The sequence below is a fragment of the Ictidomys tridecemlineatus genome, chromosome 8 (genome assembly GCF_052094955.1).
Source record: "Ictidomys tridecemlineatus isolate mIctTri1 chromosome 8, mIctTri1.hap1, whole genome shotgun sequence".
NCBI classification, from domain to species: Eukaryota; Metazoa; Chordata; class Mammalia; order Rodentia; family Sciuridae; genus Ictidomys; species Ictidomys tridecemlineatus.
Window position 1 is genome coordinate 38,069,255 of NC_135484.1, and position 9,393 is coordinate 38,078,647.

At 34.9% G+C, this 9,393-nt stretch overlaps 1 pseudogene; it reads right to left on the reverse strand.

The window, feature by feature from the left end:
• Nucleotides 1–6,977: 6,977 nt before the first annotated feature.
• LOC144365857 (mitochondrial fission regulator 1 pseudogene) lies at nt 6,978–8,634 on the reverse strand (annotated as a pseudogene).
• Nucleotides 8,635–9,393: the final 759 nt, after the last annotated feature.

Below are 9,393 nucleotides of genomic sequence, written 5' to 3' on the forward strand. Positions count from 1 at the left end.
GGACTAGAATAGGGGTTTATGATTCTTCAACTATTTCAAAATTGAGACAATACAATAGAAAAGATGGAAAACTGTTGCATAATGAAAGTCCCTCTCTCTTTCTCTCTCTCTGCAGTTGGCTTAGAGGCAAGACAGGATGGAAAGAAGAATGAGGACAAAACGGACTTTACATTTTATGCAGTGGACTACTTCATTCTTCCTACCACTCAACAATACCAGATTATGAATTTTGTAAGTTTTTCATAATGTAAGTGCCTGTCATTAGATGTATTTTGTTTTTTGAATCACTAAGAACATTCATTCTTATTTGCTTAGTAGAATCTCAGTAACTGCACAAGAAATAAATCATCGAAACTTAGACTGTTTGTTGTTAGCTATAAACGGTTTCAATTGGCAATGATATCTACAGTGCTTAGTGCATACTTATCATATATTAATTTTTTCTTATGTTTAGTGAGGCAGAAATCTAAATCTTAAAATTCCTTCATATTTCATCAGAGTTTATAGTACTTGTAGATCTTTAATGTGTAAGAGTTGATTTATATAGCTATGAAAGATAGGATATGTTCAAATTCATTGATAATCTCAATTGGAAAATTTGAGATCCATTGCACACGAATGGCATAATGGACATTTACAACTGAAATATCTGGTGGATAATGTGATAATATTTCAGCAAAAAATACCTATTTTTGAGAATTGGGCATTTATTTAAGCAATGAGACATTTACAAAAATGATGATATATTTCAAAGCTTGTCTTCTAACTTTGCATTTTCAAAGTTAGAGGAAAATATATATCACAGATTCATTTGAGTGTTAAACATGATTTTTATGTACAAATTCTATTGTAACTGAACATAAAAACTCTGCACAGACCCTTAGTCATCAATTTCTTCTTATTGATGGAGACAGTGACTCCTGACTCTTTTCTTGCCTGCAGTTTACTGCACGTGTCAGTAATTCGTTTTCTCTTCTGTGTGCTCCATCCTAGAATAGAACTATTTGTGGTTCTCTTTGCTTTTTGATCAGATGTAAATGCTTCCCATTCTGATATATTATATCAAACATTAGAGTTGTTGTGAAACATCAAGAAACAAATGAAATCCTATGTGATGGGGATTTTTAAAAATAAGAAATGTTTATTACCGTTTTATAGGGGGCAATACACAGCCATTTAAGTCTTCACTGAATATAAAATAAATGTCAATAAGCTCAAATTGCTATAAAGTGCACTTCAAGCAGGCATGAACGAGGATATGTTAAAGTCTCCGAATGGGTGACAAATGTGGTTTGCAGAATAGATTTTTCTTATTAATAAATTTTGGACATCTTACTTATGACTCAAATTATCATGGACAAATATATAATTCTCATTTTAGAAATAAGAAGCAAAACCAGAAATTCTCATTAAAAATGAGAGCTGGTGATAATCAAAGGATATGAAATAGATCTCATTGAAGACTGTGAACATAGCCACCAAAAGATCTTCACTGTATTTTGTGAAGTGAAGAAAAGCCAGGTGCAGAACAATGGCCTATTATGGTTATGAAATAAGTACCTATAAATTCATAGACATTCTGAAGAAAGATACCCATGCAATGTATAACTATAATTTACCTGAAGAAGAGAAACCAGGTGTTAAGGCCCAGGGGTAAAGGACATTTTTGATTTTGAACTGCGTGCATATATTATTTAATGTGAATGTTACAGTTTGGATGTGAGGTGTCTCCCAAAAGCTCACATGTGAGACAAGGCAAGAAGGTTCAGAGGGGAAATGGTTGGGTTATAATAATCTTAACCCAATCAGTGATTTAGTCCTTCAATAGGGACATACTAAGTGGTAATTGAAGTGGTAGGGTGTGGCTGGAGAAGGTGGGAATTGGGGCATGGCGTTGGGTAATATATTTTATATCTGGAGAGTAGAGACTATCTCTGCTTCCTGATCCTGGCGTGAGCTCCCTCCCTTTGCCACACTTTCCCGCCATCATGTTCAGCCTCACCATGAGCCCCAAGGAATGGAGCTGGCCTTCTGTGGACTAAGACCTCCGAAACTGTGAGCCCTCAAATAAACTTTTTCTTCATCCCTTACAATTGTTCTGGTTGGGTTCTTTAGTCATAGCATCAAAAAGCTGACTAAAACAGTCAATATTCATAAATGTGACAAATTTAAAAAATTCTGTGTTACTGAGCATTTTCCATGTATTTTTTGCCCTTTATGTACCTTCTTTTGAGAAATGTCTCAATGTCAATATCGATCAGAGAACTGCAAATCAAAACCACAATGAGATACGATCTTACCCCAGTTAGAATGGCCATCATAAAAAAACAAGACAAGACAAAACAAAACACAAATGGTGGTGAGGATGTTAAAGGAAATTTTATTCACTGCTAGTAGGAAGGTACGTTAGTATGGCCATTGTAAAAAATAAAATGGCAATTCATCAAAAAATTAAAAATAGAACTACTATATGACTCAGCAATTTCACTATTGGGTATATACCCAAAGGAGTTTGGGTATATATTCTTTGTGCCAAAAGAATATTTGTATTTCCATGTTTATTGCAGGACTATTCATGATAGCCAAAATGTGGAATCAACCCAGATGTTTTTTCTCAGATGAAGAATAAAGAAAATGTGGTATATTGACATAATGGAATACTAATCAGTCATAGAAGAATAAAATCCTCCTATTTCCAGAAGCATAGATGTAACTGTGAAATATTATGTTGAGTGAAACAAGCCAGACATTGAAAGACTAATACCATGTTCTCCTTTATTTAAGGCAACCAATAAGTCAACCTTGAAGAAGTACAGAACAGAATAGTGGTCACTAAAGATGGGAAAAAGGATGGGGGACAGAATATAATTAAGAAGAACTTACAGGGACTGGACAGTGTGCTGGGGGGAAGGTGAGGTTAAGAGTAAAGAGGACCCAGATGCTGGGGTTCACACCTGTAATCCCAGCAATACAGGAGGCTGAGTCAGGAGGACCACAAGTTCAAAGCCAGCCTCAGCAACTTAGTGAGACCTTAAGCAACTTAACAAGACCCTGTCTCAAAAAATAATAAAAAGGGGTGGGGATGTGGGTTAGTGGTTAATCACCTTTGGGTTAAATCCCTGGTTCAAAAAAAAATAGAGGAGGTTGGATAGATATGTTACATGCAGGATTTATGCATGAACAGAAAATCATAGTGTCAATTTGTATAATTAATGTGTTAGTAATTATGATAAAAATGTTCCAAAAAAGTTCTGTTACTAACAAAACAAAACACTCCCCTCCTTGAATCTACCTAAGGTTTTTCAATAGAAGAATAATTAGATACCCCCCTCCTTGAATCTACCTAAGGTTTATCAATAGAAGAATAATTAGATAAATTATGGTGCTCCTTGCAATGGAATATACTCTGCATCTGTTTTTTTTTAAAGTGAGGGAGAAGGGTATAGGTAAATTAGTAAGTGAACAAAGAATAGCATGTGCCAGGTTTCATTTCTGTCACTTTTAAGTACCACACAAAGAACTAAGTACATGGAAAATGTACATGAAAGGAGGCATGAGTGCAGGGGAAAGACCTGTTTATCATTTTATACATTTCTGTAGTACTTACATTTTAAACATGTGTTTGTATTATAGTGAACTCTTTAAAAGTCAGTTAGGTTATGATTCTCTGACAAATATTCAGTGTTATAAAAAAATCTATATTTTTCTAAACTGATGTGAATCCCAATGGATGGATTATGCAAATATTACAGCAAACTCTCATAAACATTTTAGAAGTAGATAGATAGACAGAAGCTGATCAATTTTAGAAACTTTCTTCTTTTCGTCACATCCAGTCTTCAGGGGTAAATTACTGGAAATGGACTGGATATGACATCATCAGCAACCGTATGATGTAGTGGAAATAACAGTGGCCTGAGGGCCTCACGGTGGCACTTCTACTTATCTTCAGCCTAAACTCAGCACTGTCCTGTGTCAAAAGAAAGAAGTGGGGGCTGGTTTGTGGCTCAGCATAGAGTGCTCACTTATCATGTGTGAGGTTCTGGGTTCGATAGGAAAGGTAGCAGAATACAACAGTTACTAATAGGGCATTATGTAAAAATGTGGATATGTAACAGATGTGATTCTGCAATCTGTATTTGGGGTAAAAATGGGAGTTCATAACCAACTTGAATCTAATGTATGAAACATGATATGTCAAAAGTTTTGTAATGTTTTGAACAACCAATAAAAAAAGAAAATAAAAAAAATTAAAAAAATTTAAAAAATAAAATAAAGATATTGCGTCCATCAATAACTAAAAAAATATGTTAAAAAAAAGAATAAATGACACTGGAAACAAATACTTTACAAGAACTGGCTTGCTCTTCTCCAGGTGTCTTTCTGTTACAGCTCAGCACTTCTCTGCTAGTTTCAAGTTTAAATGTCAAGCACAAGTAGAACTGATGGAGAAGATAATTTATAAACATGGTATATTATAAGTGCCATGTTTTCCCCGGAATTAACTGTGCTTTTATTTCTCTCTGAACAGACAGGGGAATGGTGTTTGTGAGGGAGTTTTGTGGTCATGGTAGGACCACAGTGAAGCCAGAGGAGGGATCATTCTAGTCTCTTTTTGTATTACTCTCTGCACAATGGCCCTTGTTATCAAGAAATTCCATTTCTTGTTCAAATTGAGTGTTTCTGTGGGAGGAGAGAGTGGGAGTAGAATGAGCAGATGTTATTCCTTGAATAGGGTAGAATTATCAATTCTGAGTGAGTGAGACTGACATTATTCAAAGAGATAGGGTCTCACATTCTAAAGAAAAATGTAGCTACTTATATGTGCATGACGAACTACTTTCTGGACATTTCATCAGAGATTGGAACTGAAGAGTTGGTGACAGAATAACTAGGTTTAGAATTTGGGTCTTCCATTTAGATGTAGCAACCATGCAGAATAGTGTATGGGACTTATTTTATACTTAATAGTATTATCTTACGTTGCAGGAAATTAAAAAAGAGAAAAAACATAAGGGGGCTTTTGCACATTAATGTTTCCAAAGTATATCCACAAAGAAAATATGAAGAAAGGAGTGCAATCTTCAGTTACACAAATATCAATTTAGTCATTTGACATCTCAATTCAAGTCCTTATAATTAGTTGTACTTCTTTCTTCATGCTTTTAAAAAACAAATCCATCTTATTTCAAATGCATTGGGCACATACTATGATTAACTTAACACGTCTTATTGTATAATTTTATTAAGGAATAACACTTGTTTGTTTTAAATTCTTTCTTCAATCTACATAGATTTACATAGCCAGAATTGCTTTGTTAAATTTTAAACATGGCCACATGGTGGTGCACACCTCTAATCTCAGTGGCTTGGAAGCCTGAGGAAAGAGGATGGCAAGTTCAAAGCCAGCCTCAGCAAAAGCAAGGGGCTAAGCAGCTCAGTGAGACTCTGTCTCTAAATAAAATACAATAGGACCAGGGATGTGGCTCAGTGGTTGAATGTCTCTGAATTCAATCCTCAGTACTTCCCCTCCAAAAAAATATTGTAAGTATGAAATGTTAATATCTACGCAATATAATGAATTTCAGGTATCCAAATAAAATCTCTTTAATAGAAGTGTAATAAAAACATGACTGATTTTTCATGTAACCAGAGTTGAAAGTTTTGAGCCTTAGTATACAAGGTATTCTATATATGTATATATATATATATATATATATATATATATATTTTTTTTTTTTTTTTTCTTCTGAGATGGGGATGGCAGCACTGGAGATTGAACACATTAATGTGTGTGTGTGTGTGTGTGTGTGTGTGTGTGTGTGTGTGTGTGTATTGTATGTGTATATATGTATTGAGGCAGAGTTTTATTAAATTGCCCAGGATGATCTTGAACTTGCAATCCTCCTGCCTCAGCCTCTGGAGTAGGTAGGATTACAGGCATGTGCCACTGCACCCAGTACATTGGACGTTTTGGAAACATAATCATTCATCATTCTTAGGAAAGCATCCCAGGACTATTTTCACTAACAAGTGTAATATGTTAGTAAAAAATTGGGGACAAGGATGAAGTGGCAGTAGGTGTGGAAAGATTTGCTCTTGGCCTCTCCAGCAAGCAGGACTGGCTTCATGGACCTGTGATGTGCAGTTGCACGTGGTTCCCATTCTCAGAAGATTTGGTACTTCATAGACCTGTTCATGCAATATTATTTTGAGCATGAAATGAGCAGAGAGGATACACAGGCAAATGTTTGTGATCCCAGTGACATTGCTCAGGGTCCTAGGTATATACAGTGTGCAGACCAATTGGCCTTGTCACCAGGCATGAACACATGGTCCTCTGGGCAGTCCAGGGAGCCAGTGGGCTGAGCAGGTGACTGGGGAGGAACTGGAGACCAGACTGGCAGTGGGGACAGAAACAACAACAACACAAGCAGCAGCTGAATCCAGGGAAGAAAAGGGACCCAAACTGTTTGAAAACATGAGAAGACTGTCAGTTTCCCAGGAGAGTAAGTCCTGCAGCTCCTGCCCAATTATTCTCTGGTGTTCAGGCAATAGACTACGTCAGTAAATTATTACAAAGTAAAAGCGAACTCATGCATGTGGCAATAAAGCATGTCAGAGAGTTACTAGAATTGGTGAAAGAGTTCAGAGTCTCTAGTTCTAAAAACTACTGCAACACTGCAATACAAATATCCACAGCCTCACAAATAGAAATTAAACCTACACAATGTAGTTATAGTGATAGAAAAAATTCCATCATCATATGAAACTTCAGATAAACAACTTATTCGTGAGGAAGACAAAATATTATTATTATTAAATTATGTATAAGTAAATAAGTTATTAATGAGGAAAACAAATTATTATTATTAAATTATTTTTCTTTCTTTTTTGTCTTTCAGTAACAATTTTTAAACTGTTTTAGATCCAAATATCTGTATATAAAACATTTATACAGATAAATTAGTGTTAAGAAATTTAAAAGGCATAGTAAAATTAAAAAATGTCCTTTCTATGTTTTGAAATCTTACAAATGTTTTTGAGATTGGAAACCTCCACATCTTGGCTAGATGTGAAAAACATGAGAATTCAGTAGGTTATGGAAAGATCCAGAACTGACCATCTCATAAAAGCAAAAACAAAGTTATGGTGCTCCTATTATTGCTTAATCCCAAGGTTAAAAGGGAGACCACGGAATACTAAAGTCAGGTATTTACTAAAGAGTGTTGATGTCTACTAGCCAAATTCAGCCCTCACCCACCAGTTGAAACAGGAGTCTTTCTCAGTTCATTGTCTAGTAGGAGTTTGAAACATTTCAACTAAAACCTTTACTTTTCCTTTAGCCTTCAACATGTGTGGTCCCAACACTGCTGTCTCTGAGGTGGCCTCTGATTCAGACCTTGTAGCTCCATTTTCAAATTCACCTTGCTTCAATATCCATAAGCACACTTCTTTTTCAGAGCTTCTGCTATGTGGGCAGCAGGGCCAGTAGCACCCACTGGCTTGGGCTTTACATCTTCCTCTGACTCTTGACTGACTGAAGTTTTACACTATCCATCTTTTTAAGGATCTCTAGCATATTTGGCACATCTGATTTCTTGGGATTATTCTTAGCTAAAATCTTTCCAGCATTGGCTTTTTGCTCTCTTCACTCTTTAATCAGATCAATATCAGATTTACTTTGCTGGAGCTCTAGTGGAGTGGTGGATGGGAGGTGGTGGTGGTGCTGGGGCTGTGATAATAGATGTGGTAGAATCCAAGTCACCTACTGCAGTGAGATTCTGTTGCTCTTGCAGGGTCACTTTTTGCTAATCCGAGGTCTGAATATAGCAAGTTCATTGTCAAGTGCATGGATCTTCTCTGCAGGGCTTCCTCATTGGTCAGGGTTGCAGTCTTTGGTGGAGGCTCTTCTGGACACAAGTTTGGTAAGGAAATATGCCTACTTGGGGGCTTCTCAAAGAAAGGAAGGTCATTTTGAAGGGGTGGCTTTGATTTTACCTCTGTCCTTAGTCTTACTGAGTACTCTACTCTCCTTCTTCTGTGGCTACCCATCCAATATCAGCAAAAGACAACATTGCCTCCTTTCCTGGATGGTTGGGACTCCATTCTGTTGCACGGCTTTAAGTTGAAATTGAACTCCAAGACACTGAATTAGAGATAAGTTAGTAACAATTTTCCTTATGATACTTCCAGATGAACTCATATGGTTTTTCAGACCAAAGCACTGATTGCATGCTTACTCCAACTTGTTGAAAACCATTCTCATCAGATGCGTAATCCAGACAAGCATTCAGAGGGCAAAGTCATCCTAAATTTGCATTTCAGGTACTTCAGGCATACATAGCAGCACATGGTCCATTAGAGCACGCTGCTGACTGCCTCCCCGACCCCTATTCCTCAGCAGCCAGCATATTCTCCAGCTACTCAGGTTTTCAGATTCAAATTATTTTTTTTGTAATTGAAGAATCATTGATAGAATATATAAACAAGTATTTTGAATTATAAAAAAAAAATCATGAAGCCACTTTCAGTGAGTCAACAAATTATGAGAAATCTCAGGAAAAACACTAATATACCACAGAAAAGGTTTTTATTTGAAATTAAATTTAAATTCAAAATCAGAATTCTAATGAAATTTCATTAAAATACAGATGATTAAAAACTTAAAAATAATTTAAATATTGAAAATTAAAATTTTAACTTTAATTTTAAGTGACTTAATACAAATACAAAGTAGTGATAATTAAAAAGCAATTTTTAAATCTGAATTTTAATGACTAATATTTATGAAAAATTAAATCCTTTTAGGAGAATTGTGCCATGAATCTTCAGGTATAGATGACTAAAATTTATATTCAAAATTATCTACGTAATTATTTTCAAAATAATTTACTAGAAATATGTCCCAATATTGTCAAAGTCTATAAAACATTTTAACAACTCCAGTAATAGTTACATCCATAGAAAGATACTTCTCAAAATTCAAAATAATAAAAAAAATTAATTGAGGTGCATTTGCCAGGAGTGATTTAAATCAACTTCTGTTACACTGATTGAAAACTAACTTGCTAAAAGTATACATTTTGATGACTTATTAATAAAGTTTTAGAAAAATAAATCAGAAAAAATCCTTATGATCAATCAAGATATTCTATTAATAAAGTATTAATTAAATTAATACTATTAATAAAATTATTACACTTAAACATTCTTTTATAATTTATAATTCTATGTTGTGATTCATGTATTAGTATTATACCATAATTATACTTTATAAGTAATAAAATATTGTTAAAGAGAAATGTGTTGTATTTGACCACCTTTATCAGTACTTTTTTCTTAATTTTTGAATGAGGGAAACTCACATTTTTAATTTTCCCTGGGTCATGT